This window comes from Humulus lupulus, chromosome 7, assembly GCF_963169125.1.
Source record: "Humulus lupulus chromosome 7, drHumLupu1.1, whole genome shotgun sequence".
In the NCBI taxonomy this organism is placed as follows: Eukaryota; Viridiplantae; Streptophyta; class Magnoliopsida; order Rosales; family Cannabaceae; genus Humulus; species Humulus lupulus.
The window spans coordinates 184,698,790-184,718,314 of record NC_084799.1 but is presented as its reverse complement, the minus strand read 5'-3'; the positions used below and the strand labels follow the sequence as shown (position 1 = coordinate 184,718,314).

At 33.9% G+C, this 19,525-nt stretch overlaps 1 long non-coding RNA gene across 1 annotated transcript; it reads right to left on the bottom strand.

Moving 5' to 3' along the window:
• Positions 1-880: 880 nt before the first annotated feature.
• Positions 881-1,746, bottom strand: LOC133790029 (uncharacterized). Its single transcript, XR_009873854.1, has 3 exons — positions 1,643-1,746; positions 1,235-1,299; positions 881-1,048 (listed from the first exon to the last, which is right to left on the bottom strand). It is a non-coding gene; the product is annotated as an uncharacterized LOC133790029 (long non-coding RNA).
• Positions 1,747-19,525: the final 17,779 nt, after the last annotated feature.

Below are 19,525 nucleotides of genomic sequence, written 5' to 3'. Positions count from 1 at the left end.
TAGAAACCTCCTGTCAAGATAAACTAAAGCTTAATATACATAAACAATTAAACTCTATAAGAATGCTGCAAGAAAATCCTAAACAAAAATACTAGTTTCTAGTTACCAAATAGAGAGTAACAATTTTCAAATAAATATGAATTACAATATAGAGAGCAAACCTTATTTACATTTAATCCTAATGCCTTGTTTCCTTCATCCAAGTCTTCCAACTGTTTTAATCTTTCACGCTCCAACTTTAGTGCGGCTTCTGCAGCTTTAGTAATGTCACCTACCACCAATAGCCCCTTTCACGAATCAGATAACAGAAAAATTCTTAAAAGAGTACAGAGAACATGAATAAACTGAAAAACAAAAACAGAGGGGAATACAGTGGAGTGTCAAAAATGAACTATTTCCAAAACCTAGCTGATCTTTGTGAAAACTAGGGCTAAACTAGATTTTTAGATAAAAGGGAAAATGATTATATTTATAGATCAGTACAAGGTTGCTATATTTGCCTGGTAGCCAAATTACCTGCTGATGCTTAATTTATTGGTTTTTCAAATTTTGATTCCTTGGTTTTGGCTTTAGTTTGCAATCCTAAAGCTTCCTTCTGAACAGCAGCCTGGCTTGATGCTTCATTGGCCTCCCTTTCAGCAGCCTCTTTTGCTTCTCTTCTCTGAGCTTCCATTGCAGCCCTATTTGCTACTTCAGCTCTGAGTTTTGCCTGCATCAGAAAATACTTTTATTACTAACAACAACATAAAACCAAGATAATATACCAAAGCGCATTAAGATTATATCAGAAGAATATGTGAGAATAATAGAGGACTGTGACAACCATCTTTAGACATCTACCAAAAGAAATGAATAATCTAGGCAAAGTCAACAAACCTTAGCTTCTGCTTTGGTTTTTTCTTGGCGGAGTTTTTCTTCCAGGAGAGCTTTCTCTTTTCTTTTGGCGCCTTCATAAGCCGCATCACTTCTTATTTTCCTTTCTTCTATCTGGGACCTGAGTTCATGGTCCCTTTGGATAGCAGTCAAGTGATTATCAAGTGCTTCGACACTACAGATGATGACCCAAAAATTAGAAAACAGAAAGTCCAAATCTGACTTAAACAATAAAAAAGAAGAAGGAGATGAGAAATCATTAAAATTCCAGGGAAAAAAAATATCAAAAGCATGAGCACTTCAATGAGGGGAGGAAAAAAAAAACAATACAACATTATTAACAAAGGAATTGCAATCTTACATTTTTCTTCCATCAAGTATGGCTGAATTTCAAGTGCTGACTCATTCTCAGAGTCGTCATCATCACTAAGAGATAAATCAAGAAAATACAAAGTATTAATAGAAACTAGCGAGATCTCTAACAATCAATGCGATATCACATACCATAGAAATATCATAGACGTCTGTCATGAATACACAACAGCTGAATAAAGCTTTTGATGACAGAATAGGGATGCAAAACTTGAATTGATAAATGGAATATAAGTAAAGGAAAACAATCAAGGCTAGTTAAATGCATACCTAACAACCATATACTTCACACTAGTTAAAACATAACATTTCACAAATGAAAAATATGGAATAGAATATTGAAATAAGTTGAGAAAACTGCAGTTATATAAATATATATAGAGAGAGAGAAAGAGACCTTTTCTGAACTATGAGGCCTTGAAAGTGAGTATCAAAATATGAAATTCCAGAGCTTAACTGGTCAAAATCCATTGATGCTTCTGCTGCTTCAGCAACGTCCAAAATCTTTAAACACTCATTCCAACACTCAGCACCCCTCCATAGAAGCTTAGCTGCAAGACCATAATACCCAACATCATTAACATCTTACATGAACACCCTATTACATTAACTGCGAATTGTCTAAGAATTTGGCCAACTAGAACTAAATAAGTTAATCACAAATTTAAATGTTGTATTTATCTTTCTTGAAACTTCATAGAAAAAATTAAAAATACTATTCAATGCAACGGTACCCTAGTCACATTGAAGTCCCAGCTGTTACAACACCATCCCCACAGTCCCACCTCCATGCTAACATCTACAACAACAGACAAAGAAAGAGAGAGAATGAGATCGTGGGTGAGAGGGAAAGAACTAAATCTGGAGACACAAACAGATGTACATATATCCTTGTATATATATAATACCTATACATGAAATAAATACATCAAAATAGAACAACATCAGAGCAGAAACAGAACTAAGAAAACTTAAGAAAAAATAGGACAGAAATGGCAAAATAGACAATGAGAGTCACTAAGGAGGGACAAGTGACTAGCATAACAACCAAATAATAATTGCACCACACTTAATTCATAGTAACCGCTCTTTAAAAGTTATATGCATCTGCTTTTATATAATATGTAATGTCCTAATGGGAATTTATATTTGGAAAGACAACCAAAGAAAAAAAGTTACTTTTTGTAAACAAAAGTATACCCTACAAGCAAACAAAATTAACAGAAAACAGATGAAAATATTGAATACACCATAACAGATGGAAATACTCATCACAAGCTAAAATGACATGGTGAAAACTTAGAAGAAATCAAGCTATAGAATCATTGTAAAGAACGCCCTAGACTAATACTTACAAAACATTCGTACAACATAGCTTATAAAAGAATACCGTCCATTACTAAAGTCTCAGGGGACTTATTTAAAATCATGCAAGTTGGCGCCATAAGTTTAAAATAAAACATAGGTTTTTATGCAAAGTTCAAGAAAACCAAATAATTTACATAACAGAGTCCCACTGATAATTTTAGGAAAAAGTCTCTTAAAAACAAAACATAATAAAAATGGCGTTCTACGTTGATCGTTTTATCGTCCATAGGATTGCCCCACGCCATACACCCCATGATGAAGAACTCCCCACGTCACCACGCGTGCCATAGAGAAAACCTATTTGCTACCTGGAAGGAAAGTAAGGGGGTGAGCTAAAAGCCCAGTAAGGAAGTACAAGCAAGTAAGAAAAACAACAAACAACCAAACACTAACATTCATCTAAAACATCATGGTCTATCATAACATAATCGTAACATTTCATCTTATCATAACATAAATGTGACATATCAACATATCATAGCATAAATGTAACATATCAACATATCATAACATAAATGTGACATATCATCATATCATAACATAAGTATATCAGCATATCATAACATAAATGTGACATATCATCATATCATAACATAAACGTGACATATCAACATATCATAACATACATGTGACATATCATCATATCACAACATACAGCATACATGATGAGCATGGAACGCTAGTTGTCCATGTCACCCTATGAGGTAAACAGGAGATCACTGGTCCTTGAATAACCTCGGCGCGTCCGCCCTAGGAGTCACGTCTCAATGTCCTTAGTAACTCGGTCGATGTATCTGACATCGAAATCTGTTTGATGTATCTAACATCGTATTCTGTTTGATGTATCTAACATCGTATTCTGTTTGATGTATCTAACATCCATACACATATCACATTCAACATTTCATCACATTAAGGCATTCATAATTTCATAACAGTTCATTCATATAACAGCCTTACCATTCATAGCATAAAAATCATAAAATCTATCTAACTTCCTTACCTCAGGTCCAAGCTAAGAATTTCACAATCTTTCAACGAGCCTATATCATAATCAAAATAACGTTTCTTAGGTTCATAAAATTACTATTTTGCCCTTCCATACAACTCATGTGTGCATGGGCCATGCACTCATGATAACAGTTACACTAAAACATGCAATTATCGCCAAAAAGAATAATGCTCGTTCTACCCATTTTACTAACATGATTGCTTTATAAAAATTACATAGTTGCATAATAATCATGATTTTGGACGTAAAAGTTGATTTGCATGTAACATGCATACGTGGGAACGTTGCGTAATAAAGACGTTTTCAAAAACGATAACTCTACATTTCTTGCTTCTATTGTTTGAAAATCAATGGCCATATTACATGCTTTATTTTTCTTAAAATTTCTTAAATTTCTCAAAAACTTTATTTTATTTTATAAATTTATTTTATTTTAGCTCAAAATAAAATATGTGACATTTTCATTAAATAAATATTAATTTACCAAGAATTAACCAACAAGCTTGGATTTAATAAATATACTTATTTTAATATGTTTCTTTTAGAAAAATATATTTTATTATTGTATTACAAAATGATGTGAAAAATATATTTTAAGTGTGGAAAATACATTTTGATTTAATTTATTTAAGACTTAGTTTTTAAGTAGTAAAAACCCATATGTGACAATTTAATAACAATTGTTAACCTTTCTAAAACAAACTTTCAGCCACTATTTATTTTATTCAAAAATCACAAATAAATAGAGTTTAAATATTTTTCTCAATCAAAATAAAGAAAAATCATTATTTATCAAAATATGCATTCATACCATTAAAATATCATTTTTCAATATTACCATAACTTAGGAAAAATAATTTATTCCAAAAATTAATCAAATTCATTTTTAGTGAAACTTTCTTCACATTTTATTACAAAATTCCAGCAACCATTTTTTTTATCATTAAAATCACCATATTCAATTTTATAAACTCATTTTTTTCTCAAAATTCAATAAAAATTCTGTAGGAAATTAATTGAGTAAAATATCATAACATGAAACTTAAAATCCTCTTTTAATTTCATAAAAAATTACACATACATTAAGAACATTGTTTATGCATGCAATCTCATCTTTTTATCAACTTTTACCCAATTATTTTGAAAAAAAACAGCAAGCTTAATTCTTTGTAAAACTCAACTTTTGTCTCAAAAAAATTACATAAATCATTCATGCCTAAGATCTCATTATGCTCTTATAATATGCATGATTCCACTTAACATAATCACATGAATCCTTTTAAAATCATTTGTTGCAATTCCATGAAAGCCAACAAAACCTTTTCAATAAAATAGCATATAGTAAATTTATACCATGTTCACATGTGCCTTATTTTAACCTAGCATATTTCTATCATTATTTTCATGCATCTCACAATTTAATCATTCAAAACAAACACATGCATCTAACAACATTTCATGATAAAAAAATACCAAGATTACCACTTGTTCTCTTACCCATATATCAAAGGTCCTAAAACATGGATCAAATATTTTGAAATTCACACAACAAATCAAGAACACCCTTGGGTGTACCTAGGCCGAAATCACCTTACATGTGCTCATAGATTATTACAATTTTTCATGCATAGCAAAATCAACATCACAACCCTTAAACACAAATCATACTCTCACAAAATCCAAATCCTATACATCATTCCTACCCAAAAATCAACCATTAACACCATTAGCAAAACCTAAAATACAACCACCAAAAACAATATAAGGCTAAGGAAAAGACCATTACCTCTCTTGATTGTAGAATCAAGAACACAAAAGATCAATACCACAAACTCCACACCCATGTTCAAGCCTAGGGTTTTATGGGAAAGCCACCATGAGGAGAAAGAAGAATCCAAACACACACAAAACATAACACAAATCAATATCATATTATCAAATAAAGAGATTAAACAAAGAGAAAATAAGAAGACATACTCTAGGGGGTTCCTCTTCACTTTCTTCTTCCTTCTTCCTTTCTTTCTTTCTTCCTCTCTCTCTCTCTCTCTCTACACGCCTCTCTCTCTCTCTCACTCTCTCTAGGTCACGGCAGCCACCCACACACACAAGAGCAATGGCTCTTCTCTCCTTTCTTAGTCCCTTTATGACAAATCCTCTCATAAAGTCTCCCAAACAAATTAAGGTAAGTTTCCATTTCTCTTTTATTTTCCTTGATTTTTCTTTATTTCAAAAAGATACAAGGAATAAAACATGATCAAGCCTATCCCCAAATGATTATAGTCTTCAATTTTTTATCCTTTTTACCATTTTAATGATATATTGCATTCCCACTAGGTCACACGCCCACTCCTCCTTTCCCTTTTCTTTTATTCTTTTTTGTTTTTAAATAAATAACTCCATTAAATCTAAAATAAAGAAACCTAAAATGTGTAGAAAAATCTACACATGTGCACCATGCTACCATGCACTAGCACACACTAAATTACTAGGGTGCATTACTATCTATCATGCACCTTAGTGCATTCCACCATAGCTCACATAAATACCTCATTTGTCACACTTAAATAAAATGTAACACTAATAGTAAGATAACATGTTACACATTTAATCACTTATTAAATTAATTAACCAAAACATTTCTAACAATTAAATAAAATAACAAACCATCAAATAAAACAAATAAACAATTAAATATAATAACAACACTTAAATAAAACAATTCATCACACTTAACATTTAAATCAAATAAAGCACAAAATTTAAATAATCTAAAAAAAAAAAAAATTTTGGTGCACTACAATCATGCCTTGTGTAGTCATGATATCAACAAAAAGGATTATGCCAACAAGTTGCACCTTAAAAAAATGCCAAGCTTTATGCATTTTAATTTCTCATTAAGACCTGGCTAAAAGCATTGAAGCAATCAATACAAAATATTATATTACCACTGTGTCAAAAAGAAATCAGTTGAATATTTATATTAGATGAAATTAGCGCATAAATGATCAACTCTTAATAATGGACCCATTCTAAAGATACTTTCATCTTTTACCAAAACATTGATAAGTGCTTATAGTAACTCTTAAAAAAACCATATTAATTATCAAAAGCATCAAACAAACAAGCCTAAATATGATTTTGATTAAGAGCTTATCCAATTTCAGTTTAAGGATCAGGTTGTTTAGTTCTACCTCTTTTTATGAATTCCAACTTTGTAGGACTCAGCTAAGCAGCTGAAGCTATATATAAACTCTTGTAATTCTTTTGTTTCTTAGTGAAGTGGATTTAACAATATTTTAGTGTTTCCTTCCTTAACCAGCTTTACTCGTTATGTAATCTTCCTTTCATCTTATTGTTTGTTTTATCATTTTATTCTTCTTTTGACGATATGATTTTGACAACTTGTAAGTTTCAAATTAACTTCATAACTATTACTAATTTTTTAAAGAAAACATACTAATCTATATACTAAAAATTTATCAAAGTGCACCAGACACTGTATAAGACTAAAAATATTCCTGTCCAGACATTTCTACTGAAATCCAATCCAAAGGTTTATTTAAATAACTAACTTCTTCGTGTGACTGGAGAATACATACCACAAGCGTAAAGCAAGCAACTAATGGCATACAGAACAGTTAGCTGAATACAGTAAGTTGTCCCCCGAAACCTATGCACACAAAGGAGCCAAAGACAACATATTATCAGGCAGTATAAAATGCTCCGAACTTACTTGCATTTTGGGTGTTGATCGCAGCCAATAAAGTAGCTGGCACCGAATCGACTGACTTTAAAAACCAATGTGCCCTCAAAATAGCTAAGAAGTAAAACCATGAAATAGACTAATTAAAATTTAAAAATAAATAAATAAGCATTTAATTAGGTAGCATAGACATTCCCCATTAAAGAGGAATAATAGAAATCATGCCCCCCCTAAAAAATGATTAGCGCCAACCTTGAAAAGGAAAATTTTTAAAACCATCTAAGAACCATTATGCAAAGAAGGAAAAATAAATGTAGAGAACTTTTGAAATGCAATTCAGAAATGTAAAATATAGAGGACAAGAATATTTCTACACAATACATTTTGCATAAAACTTTGCTATTACTTAATGTTGAAATTATCATTGATTTTAGGTGATATTACATCCGTATTTTACAGCTGTGATCAGTTATTAATTTTCTCATTTGTAATAATGCTGATAGTATGCTATCAGAATATATCTTTATAAGCAATTAATTAGGAGAAAACTCTTATATATTCAACCTTAAATGAATGAATAAATTGCCTGCATATGGAAGCGAATTTTCAATTATCAAATGGCCAAATTCTCACAATCCAATTTGGTTGTATCCTCAATTAGACAAGTGCCAATGATCTCCATTTCATCATTACAAAAAAAGACATAAAGGTAGTGTGCAAAACATAGTATTTCAGGCAAAAAAATAAGTAATAAAATAGAAGAAAAAATTTACAAAACATGCAAAATTTAAATCTAATTTCATTTCTTTTCACTTCTGTGATCAAGAACCTAAAATATGCAAATGAAATACAATTGCAAAAACTGATATGCAAATAATCATAGTTTAACTTTAAGATAGTAGAGCTTCAGATCACACTTATAACAAAAGCTTAATAAAATCAGATAATAGAACATGCATAAATCAAATCTAGACAATCCTAACTTCATAAAAAAAAAAATACAGCAAAAAGGACTAAAGGAGAGGTAACTACAAAAAGACCAACACAAGCAATTCTAACCATGGTAGAGACTAACTACAATCAGTTACAGGAAGAGTCTATATTAACAAACCAAACAGTAATACTAATAGAACTAAAGACACTAACAAATACAAATAGTAAAGTATTGACTAAGTGTTGCGGCAAGAGAATACTCAATAGTTATATGGTTAATAAATTTATTAATTAATTGATTTTAAAATTACTCTTCATTTACCTAAAAGTTTCATTTACTTTCGGTGAATTAATTCCAAAGTGAGTCAAGAATCTCAATCTATCCAGTAGTTTGAATAAGTATATACCTTACTTAACCCTTCATATTAGTCGTGCATGGAGGCATTCAAACTAAGGAAAAGCAACTAAACTCTAAGGCACACTGTGACATACAGAACATGAAAAATTTCCCACATGCCCCAACAACTAAACTCTAAGGCACATTGTGAGGAATAACTACTCCAAATCCATGATTTAAAACACTTAGATTTAACACAAAAGAAGTAGCATGAAAGCAGAAATGAAAAATAACAGAGAAATTAAGAGAACACAACTAAAATTACTTGGTTACAAAACTAGTTCTCACAAACACAGCTCTCTCGAGAGACAAACGAGCCTATATATATGAAAGTCGGGATTTTAGAAATAATTCCAACACAAGCATATATATATTGATAATATTCAAAATGGTTTCTTGATATTAAATTGAAATCTGAAAAAAAAAAAGTTATACCTCACAGAGACAAACGGAGGTCTCCAGTTCTTGCTCAAAGCCAGCAGGAGAGATAAATAGAGAGGGGGGGATGAGAGACAACGACTACAGCACGGGCGTGGTCGTGGTGTGCTTCAGTTGTGTGAGTACCGGCGTGAGGGAGGCTTCAGCAGGGGTGTTGTTGTGGTGTGGTTCAACGACGCGAGGGTTAGAAAGCCGAGAGAATGTGAGATAGCGAATGAGAGAAAGACTGAATGCACTGAGAGATTAGGGATTAGGGATTTGAGACTAAAGGCACTGAGACTGAATGCAATGAGAGAAAGACTGGTAGAGATTAGGGATTTGAGAGAGAGAGAGGCACGCTGGTAGAGATTAGGGATTTGAGAGAGAGGATTTACCATAGAGAGAGAGAGGCACGCTGGTAGAGATTAGGGATTTGAGAGAGAGAGAGGCACGCTGGTAAAGATGCACTGAGAGATTAGGGATAAGTTTTTTTTTTCATTTGTTGTTCTCTTTTGTCAATTTCAGGCAGCAAAAAGTGTTTCATTTGCTGCCTAAATTTTTTTTCCCGTGTCTCCTATCAATATCACTTCTAAAATTATGTTATATTTTAATGTAATATTTGAGAAAATTTGTTGTAGTGGTGTATGAACAATTATGTTATGAGGTGAATAAGTTATTATGTTATGAGATGGACTGCATGTATATGTAGTGGTACGTTGTATGAAAACATAAGGTTGTTAACGTGTGTGTTGAGGTTATTCTTGGAGTAGAGTTCCTGTTTACCTCATACAAGAGGATTTACTAGTTTGTGCTTTACCGGTTGCCTCCTAGAACTTGCTTGCTTTATTTGTTATGATATATTTTCAAATAAAGTGTATGATTATGTAATGAATTTGATCTGATCTGATATGATATGTTATGAGCTTACGTTATGAAAGTAGGTTGTATTATGTATCTTTTTGTAATTATTTAATTTGAAAGTTGTGTTGTTGTGGACTGTTAGTGACTTCCCAGCATATGGTAATTTATTAGGGTTGAGCACAAAAGGATACGAAGGTTGTCCAATTTTCTGCACCAACATTTGGGCTCATCGCCTATCAAATGGACACAAAATGTGTTATATGGGTCATAGACGCTACTTGCCTCTAATTCATCGTGATAGAAATGAAAAGAAAGGATTTGTTGGTACTAAAGAACGAAATGTTGCTCCTTTGCCACTATCAAGGGAAAAAATTATTGGTGAAGTAGAAAAAATAGAATTTAATTATGGAAAGACACAAAAAAATAAGAATGTTAATGGATGCTTTCAAAGAATATTAATTTTTTCTTCTTCTTCCATACTGGAAAGATTTATTGGTTCGACATTGTTTGGATGTCATGCACATAGAAAAAAATCTGTGTGAACGTATGATCGGTACCTTACTTGATATTCCTGGCAAAACTAAGGATGGTTTGTCTAGTCGTTTAGATCTTCTTGAGATGGGCATAAGACATCGTTTGGCACCTAAAGAGAAAGATACATATTTACCTCCGGCTTGTTTTACGTTGTCTAGAGAAGAGAAACAAGTTGTATGTAAATCACTTGCGAAGATGAAAGTGCCTGATGGATATTCATCTAAAATTCAAAACTTGAAGTCTATGGAGGATTTGAGGTTAATGGGAATGAAATCTAACGATTTCCACATGTTAATGCAACAATTATTTCTGATTTCCATTCGATCAGTCTTACAAAAAATAATTCAGGATTGTGTGACAAATGTTTGCATCATTTTTAATCAATTATGCAGAAAAGAATTAGAAATGAAGAAGTTGGATGCATTGCATGTAACGACCCAAAATTACTAATAAGGCTTAAGGACCTTGATTAGTGTGCCGAGAGGGCATAATTGGAGGTTATGTGAATCAATAGTGTGAGAAGGCATGTTTATGAGTATTGGGTGAGCATGCTGGCCCTGTTCGACTAGTAAGGGCTTAATCGTAATTTTGGCCTGTGAGGGCATAAACATAACTGTGTGTGATAAATATGTGAGAACCACATTATTATGTGGATAAATATGCAGCCGGTAACTTGGGGCGATCCTAGGGAGCTAGACAGCAAGAAAGTCACAACGGGGCTTAATGCTTGACTTTGGGCGAGTCAGGGGTACTTTAGGTATCGTGTAGTGATTTGGGCTATCGGGTGATGAAAATAAATATATGGAGATATATTTTAGGTTAGAATGTTTAGGCGGGTGTACTGGGGAATTTTACTATTTTGCCCTCGGGGACGTTTCCGGTACCCCAAGTTTTGGGATTAGTCTAACAACCTAAGGATATACTTGGAAAGACTTAGAAAATACTAGATAAAAAATGTAAACCGACCTTTCAGCCTTCTCTCCCTTCTCTCTCTTTCCTTTCCCTCTTAAGGAAGAAAAACTCTGATTTTGCAAAGGGAAACCAGCTAATTTCTGGGAATTGAAGGGGATAAGCTAGAGGATTAGCTCAAGAACTAATCAAGGACTGAGATAGAGCCAAGGTAAGCTTTGAATTTTTCGTTTCTGAGGTTAGGAATTTAGAGAAATGGCTTAGTTTTAAATATCTGTGATTTTTGTGTTTAAGGTGGAAATTGAGGCTTGAAACTTTGAAGATAGGTCAGGGGACTCTTGGAGAAACGATTCTACAGCTGAGGTAAGGATTAATTTGAAGTTTGATGGTTGAATTTGAGAGTTTTCATGGCTGGTTTTGAGTTCTGTGGGTTTGAAATTTCAGAGGTTGGAATTGGGATTTTGGTGAGTCTTAGACTGGATTTTTTGTTGGGTTATGTTGTCTAAATCATTCTAATGTTGTTATTATTAATTGGTTTTGAGTTGGGGGCTTTGGGATGGCTTAAGGTGAGGTTTAGAGATTGAACATGGTGGTTTTTTCTGGGTTCGAAGGGTCGGGCCGCGGCATGGTTCTTGGTGAGTCGCGGTCCTTCGAAGTTGTTGCACGCTGAGGAAGGAGGGCGGCTCGCGGCATGGTCCAAGCAATGTTGCGGCCCTTACCTGTTTTTGTGCCCATGAAGGGTTCTGTCAGGGGCCATGCCGTGGCGCTTAAGGGATTTTGGGATTTTGGGAATTTAGGCTTGGGAATTTAACCTAGGGTGCTCGGGGTTGAGTCTTTTACCATATTTGGTGAAGTTCAATGTTCCGAGGACTAGAACTTGGTTTAGAAGCTCATTTAAGATTGTTAATGGTATCCTTTATCTTGGTTGTGACTAGGTGCTAAGCTAGGGCTCGGGGATCGGATCGCGCTCAAGGAGCATCGCTTATAACTAGCTCGTTTGAAAGCCAAAGGTAAGAAAGCTGCACCTGATTATGTGGCTAGGTTGGGACTAAGTGTTCCCTATGATTGTATGCATTGTTATGTGAATGTGATTAACCATGTGGACACGATGGGACTAAGAGCTCCCTACACTTGTATATCATGTCATGAGATGGTATTATTATGCCATGGGACATGCGATGACCAGCCTAAGAGAGTCGGAATCAATATTTGCGCACAGGGCACGGCTCGGCCACTGGTAGCTGAGGCAGCTTATCTATCACTGAGCTCGGTTAAGCTGGCCAGAGTCAGTGAGTATTACATTGGGGGCGGCCCAAGAGAGCCGAAGACAGTGTATTAAATAGAGGGTGCGACTAAGGGCGCTGACCCTGAATATCATTTGATGATGTGATGAATTGTTGATTATGACCGTGAATATGATGTTATGGACGTGATTTGTTGGCTGTTTGGATGACAAACTATTAATCTGTTGTGTGATATCACTGATTGGATAAATGTTATGAAATGCTAAATTCCTGGTTGTGCATTGTGAAATATTTGATAGATGATGTTGATCTTGCTATGTTATCATGCTTTCTTGCTGGGCCTCGGCTCACGGGTGCTACATGGTGCAGGTAAAGGCAAGGGTAGGCTGAATCAACCATGAGTAGGAGAGCTCTGGGGGCGAGGTGTACATTGTCAGCTGCTCGGCCGCCACGGTCGAGGAATTATACAGGGACGGAAACCTAAAATGTATATTTTGCCATTAGAGTGGCTTGAATTATTTGTAACTCTTGGAAGTTGTTGTAACTAGGACGTCTAAATCCTGTTTTGAGTTTCCATGTATTAAACTGTCATTTTTAATGAAAATAGCCTGTTTGTGACCAAAATCTTTTATTCCTAATCTGATGATGACATTGAATTTACACTTTGTTTAAATGACTTGATTAACAAGTCTTGCACTATTTTAAACACACAGTGTAACAATCTTGGTTATCCAGGGCGTTACATTGCATGATGAGATAGTCATTACTTTATATGCATCCTTGAAATATGTTTTCCACCATCTTTCTTTGACATCATAATACACTTAATGGATCATCTAGTAAGAGAAGCGAAATTGGGTGGGCTAGTTTGGGTGATGGATGTATCCATTTGAAAGGAATATACAGGGGTTGAAAGGTTTTGTGCGTAATCACTATCGTCCAGAAGCTAGTATGGTTGAGTGTTATATATCAGAAGAGGCAATCAAATTTTGTTCACACTACATGGTTGGAGTCGAGGAAATCAGAATCAGCAAACCACAAAATAACTCAGATGCTGATAAAGGTTTACGGGGGAGAGGAACAGTGGTGACCATATCTAAGACAGAATTAGATTAAGCTCAATTAGTTGTACTGGACAACAATCCAGAGGTTCAATCATATATAATGTAAGTCATATATTTCAATAAATTTTAACACTCATTTGTTACAATCTCATTTATTTATTGTTTAAATTGTAAACCATCAATGTTTATTTGTAGTGAGCATATAGAGTTATTACAATCAATCATTCCAAACAAGGTTAAAAATAAATAGAAATGGATTATAGATGAACATTGTAACACATTTATTAGGTGGTTGAAGAATACCATTCTTACAAAGTTGGGAGAACAAAATCATAAAGTGTCGGATGCGTTGAATTGCATGTCTCTTGGGAGAAAATGATTTCACACAAAGTCAAGAGATGATGTTGTATGTTGTATAAAAAAGAACAAGGTGTGCAAAATGTAGAATGCCATGAAGTTTTGGCAAATAGCTTGTGAAAAAAAAAGGTTCTTGTCACATAATTGGACATGCGGATTCAAGAGAAGATAGTAAGTGATCTAAAGTAATGCAACAATTATTAAAATAACTTCAATTTTTATAAATTATTAATTTTATTGATTAATGGTGTGTTGAATAAGAGGAATTGAAAGAAAACGTTAGTCGTGGTGAAATTGTAGTTAAGGGTCGAGATGATATCTTGACTCAAGAATTAGGGACACTTGAGCACTCAGGTCGTGTTCCACCTGCTGAGTGTGATACTTCTTAATGCGTGTTAGCTTTGAATTTACTTAACTGAAATGATTAACTTGGTTGATTATTTTGTATGTTTAGTGCTAAAATTTATGAATTATTTGGAAGAAAAGAAAAAGGTAAGTGCCAGATGTTGTGTCTCATAAAGAAAACGAGAATGCTCGACTCACAAAAGAAATTGAAGAGTTGAAGAGAGAAAGAGCTAGACAATCAGAGTAGAATGAGAATGAAGAGCATAATGAGGACACTGAAGTAGAATAAATTTATGAAAAGAACATTGAAGAATAATTTCAGCCTGTTAGGTATTAGTTCCCTCCACAACATAACAACGTTGTGAAAGTATGTTCAGATAATGTTCACAACGTAGTGACACTACTACAAAAACACCTTTTTATGACACATTTTTAGGACACTCACCTAAATGTGAGTCCTAAAAAAGCCTCCTGGACTTTTTAAAACTATGTGTGTCCTAAAAGTTGGATTTTTTTTTAAACAAACACCTCCTGGACTTTTTAGGACTCACAAAAGTTTGAAGTTTAAAAAATTTCAAATTCCCTCCAAATTTTTTTAACAAAAGTTTTATTATTAATTATTAAAAAAACAAAAAAAAAATCACTCATCCCATTTTCTCTCTCTTTCCTCGGTTCCCTCTCTCTCTATCTCCCGAAGTTCCTTCTCTCTCTCCCTCTCTCACCTTGCGTTGTCACTGCCATGGCTGAACGGCCGCCGTCCCATCTCCGGCCACTGCCACGCGTCGGACCATTGGAAGCGTCGTCCCCCGAAACCCCCGACCCCCAAATTTGGAGATCTCACGTGAGGCCTAAGGCCCTCAACGAGGCACTTGAAGTTCCTTCTCTCTCTCCCTCTCTCACCTTGCGTCATCACTGCCATGGCCGAACAGCCGCCGTCATGTCTCTGGCCACCGCCACGCGCCGGACCATTGGAAGCGCCGTGACCCGAAACCCCCGATCCCGAAGTTGGAGACCTCACGCGCGGCCTAAGGCCCTCAATGGGCCACTTGAAGTTCAGTCGTTCATTGGTTTCTCCCAAACTTTTCGAGCATATTCCAGCCACCTTGAACCACCACCACCACCATACTCCTTGCTTCTTGGGCTTTACAATCCAATAGATTGTTTTCCAAACCACCACCTTTGAATGGTGACGCTGCCACCGTCGCCTGAGCCCCGTCGCAGGATTCAAAACCCACCAAGTAATTTTTTAAAAATAAAAAATAAACCTTTTCAGGACTCGCAATGCGAGTCCTCAAAACATTCTTTTAGGACTCACAACGTGAGTCCTAAAAAACTTCGGTTTTTAAGGCTCTCAAATAGAGGACTCGCTCCACGCGAGTCCTACAAAGCCTTTTTTGTAGTAGTGTGATTGAGGGTGCATCATTGATTCAGTGGGCCCTATTTCAATTCATAAGTTCAACTGGATGATTCGGTCTCGCGAGTTTTGTTCATCAATTTTATGTAGGAGAATGCCAAAATCACAATTGTAGTTGGTGAAGTACGATATCTTAGTGATACAACTGATACATTCCTTCATTGGCCCAAGCATTTGATTATGACTCATCAGGTAAAAAATAATTCTTCACTTAACTAATTTGTTATATATGTATATAGTACTAATGATTTAAATGATATTATACATGATCCCCTACAAATGAACCCTGCAATGTAAATAAATCATTACTACAAAAAACTGTCATTAGTGATAGTTTCTAACTGCCACAGTTTTGAAACTGACGCAGAATCCCATGACGCAAACCAGTCTGGCATTTGCGTCATTGCCCAACTGTCACAAACGTGGCATTTGTGACTATGCTCAACTAATGCAAAACCTAGCATTTGCGTCATTTGAGCACTGCCACAAATGCCACGTTTGTGGCAATTGGGCACTGACGCAAATGCTATGAACCCTGACCCTGTGTTCTCAGCCCCCAGCCACCCTATGCGACCCCAGCTCCCATGTACCCAGTCTCCAACTAGCCACCGCTCAACCCCAGCGACCCCAGCCTCCCCCCACGACCCTCGCGTCCCCAGCCACCCACATGACCCCTATGAACCCAGTTAGAGAAAAAAATCAAGTGGAGGGTTTTTGGGTTTTGCTTTTTCAAACAATAATATTCAAAATAAAATATCTATACAAAAATTAAAAAAAACTATAAACATATTATAGTCAGCAATTTAACCTTAAAAAAAACTCACCAGGATGGGTTAAGAAAGTTTGAGGCATCGTTGGTTGTTGGGAGAAAATCTATGTTTTTGAATTTGGGAGAATGAGGGGCTTAGAGACGATGGTTGGGATTTATTACTGGGAAAACCGTTTGCGTCAATGGGCAATTAACGCTAACGGTGTGTTTGCGTCAGTTGCCCACTGACGCAAACAGTGTGTTAACGGCGTCAGTTGGCCATTGACGCAAACTTCGCCAATTAACAGTGTCGGTTTTATCCCTGACACAAATGCCCCTGCATTTTTGGCAGTGCTCAATTGCCACAAATGCTGATTCTCGGTCAACGACGTCAGTCAAGTGTTGACTGATGCGTTTGACTGACACATAAGGGGTATTTTAGTGTAGTGAGTGCGTCCAAGGCGAAACAAAAATCCATGCCTAGTCCACACTTGTCATTAGTTGGATCTCACATCAATGTAGGAGAAGCTGAAATAGAACCCCAACAATTCAATGATCATATAATGAATCGCATCCACATTAGTCTTAGATTTATTGTGAATGAATATTGTTTGATTAAAAGAACTACAGGAGTCATAGTAATTCCCGTTGACCAATCATTTATGGGTCACGAGTCCATCTTCATCACTTTAGAAGATGTAGTGCAAGTAGCAACTTTGGATAATATTGGAGGCTCAGCCATGCTTTTTGGCATGAGGTATCCCTTCAACTTCAACTTAATTATTAATTTATGATAAACTTGACATGATTCTGTTTATTTCCTCTGTTAACTGTGGAGCATTTTAGCTATAAATTAAATGTTAACAAATTTGAGTAGTCCTATTTATAGGGAAAACTCTGCTGAAATTTTGAAAAAATATTTAATACTTGAGAAATTTTTGGAGATGCATTTAGGAGAGCCTTTACAAAAATACATGTGTATATTTCAAGTTCTTTGATACTGAGCTTCTATGTACAAACAATGCACAAGATGTGGAGCATACAACTTCAATTATGGTCAATTGGTTGATGACAATAGATAGACTAGGACAAATGAACTTTATTCCTTGGAACGTGAGGTAAGAACTACATAAAACTACTTTAACTACTTTTTCACATAATCATTTAATTATTATTTTAGTAAACATTGGATGCTAAGGATCGCTATGCTATAGGGAAATGTCATATATCTGAACCCATTAAAAGTACACGAACGACCTCCACAAATTGATGCATTGATGATGAGGTAAATATTATTTTTAAAATTATGTTTCTTAAATTTTCAAGTTTAAATTATTGAATTTTTTACATCTTTAATTTCTTAATATAGGGCATACGAAAAGACTTCTTCAAATTCCATGATTGGGAAGTTTACAAAGATCTTCAATATTCAGTGCCCAAAACAACCAAAGATTCATAAATGTGGTTTCTATGTATTAAAATAGATCAGGGATCTTGTAAGGGCAGCAAATGCGGTGAGAGTCCTAAAATATAAAGTAGGTTTGTTTATATTTTTATAATTTATTTTGGCTTAAGATAAACTATAAAATAATTAGTATGCTCATTAATTTTTATTTTTCAATTTTACAGTTTGATGGAAAAAATGTGTACAATGAGATCGATGACCTCCTCAGAATACAACATGAATGGTTAGCAAGAATGACAACTTTTATTTATTATTAGGTGAATTTAGTTTTATAACTACTTATAATTATGTCAATTTGTATGAATATTATGTCTTTTTTTTTTTAGACAAAACAACTAATGTTTAGTATATCAATGTTTTTATAAGATTACAAACTTGATGAATTTTATTTATGTAAATGATTAATTAAATCACAATAATGTTATAGTAAAAGAAATAAAATATTATTTATATTAAACTAAATTGGATTTCTAAATATTAAATCTAAAAGAAAATTTTGGTTATATAATATAACACAAAAGATATATATTTCGATTATTACAAAACAAAAATATACATAATTAGGTTATTACAAAATTATTTTTTTTAATAAATAGCCCTCTAACTTCGATTATTACATAAAAACTAAAGTTTAAGGGTAACCTTTAACTTTGATTTTTATGTAATAACCGAAGTTAAAGGGTTTAAATACCCACGCTGGAACCCTTTAACTTTGGTTATTACATAAAAACTGAAGTTAAAGGATAACCGAAGTCTATTTTGTAAGGTTTTTAACTTCGCATGGATAGACTTCAGTCCTATTTTAGCAAGAACCGAATTCTATTAGCCTAAAAATCGGAAGTTAAATGATATTTTTGTAGAAGTGAATTTAAAGCAAACAAAAATTTATACATAAATATATTTTTTTTAATTAATGGCCACAATAATTAAAATAAGTAATTTCTGATTAAAATAAACTAAACAAAATAAGAAAATATATATATATATATATATGCCTTGTTTAGCAATTACATTTATGTTTGGATAAATTATAGACAGTTAATAATTGATTGAGTAATTTAAATATTTCAATATAAAATTTTAAAATATGTGATTATAAATTATAATGAATCTTTTATTATTTTTTCAATTTATTTACCTAACATGACTTTATTATATTTGTTTTAGTTTTATTACCTTATTTAAAATATTTTAAAATTAATGAGGTTAGAAAACAATAAAAAATAAATAAAAATAAAGGCAAGGAAAAATAATCGTTTCCATTAAAGAAATGAAGGCAAGAATTCAAATACTACTCCTAAAATCAAGATTCTCCTCGTAAAATCAAGTTTCACGAGATTTTCGTTTTTAAAAAAAAAATAAAAAGAAAAGTTTCCCGAGATTTGTGTTCAAACTGGTGTATTATTATTCGTAAAAATACTTCTTATATCAAACTAAAAGCAACAATTATTCAACAACGGAAACCACCCAATACATAAGACAATCCAATATATATATCAGTGATATTTC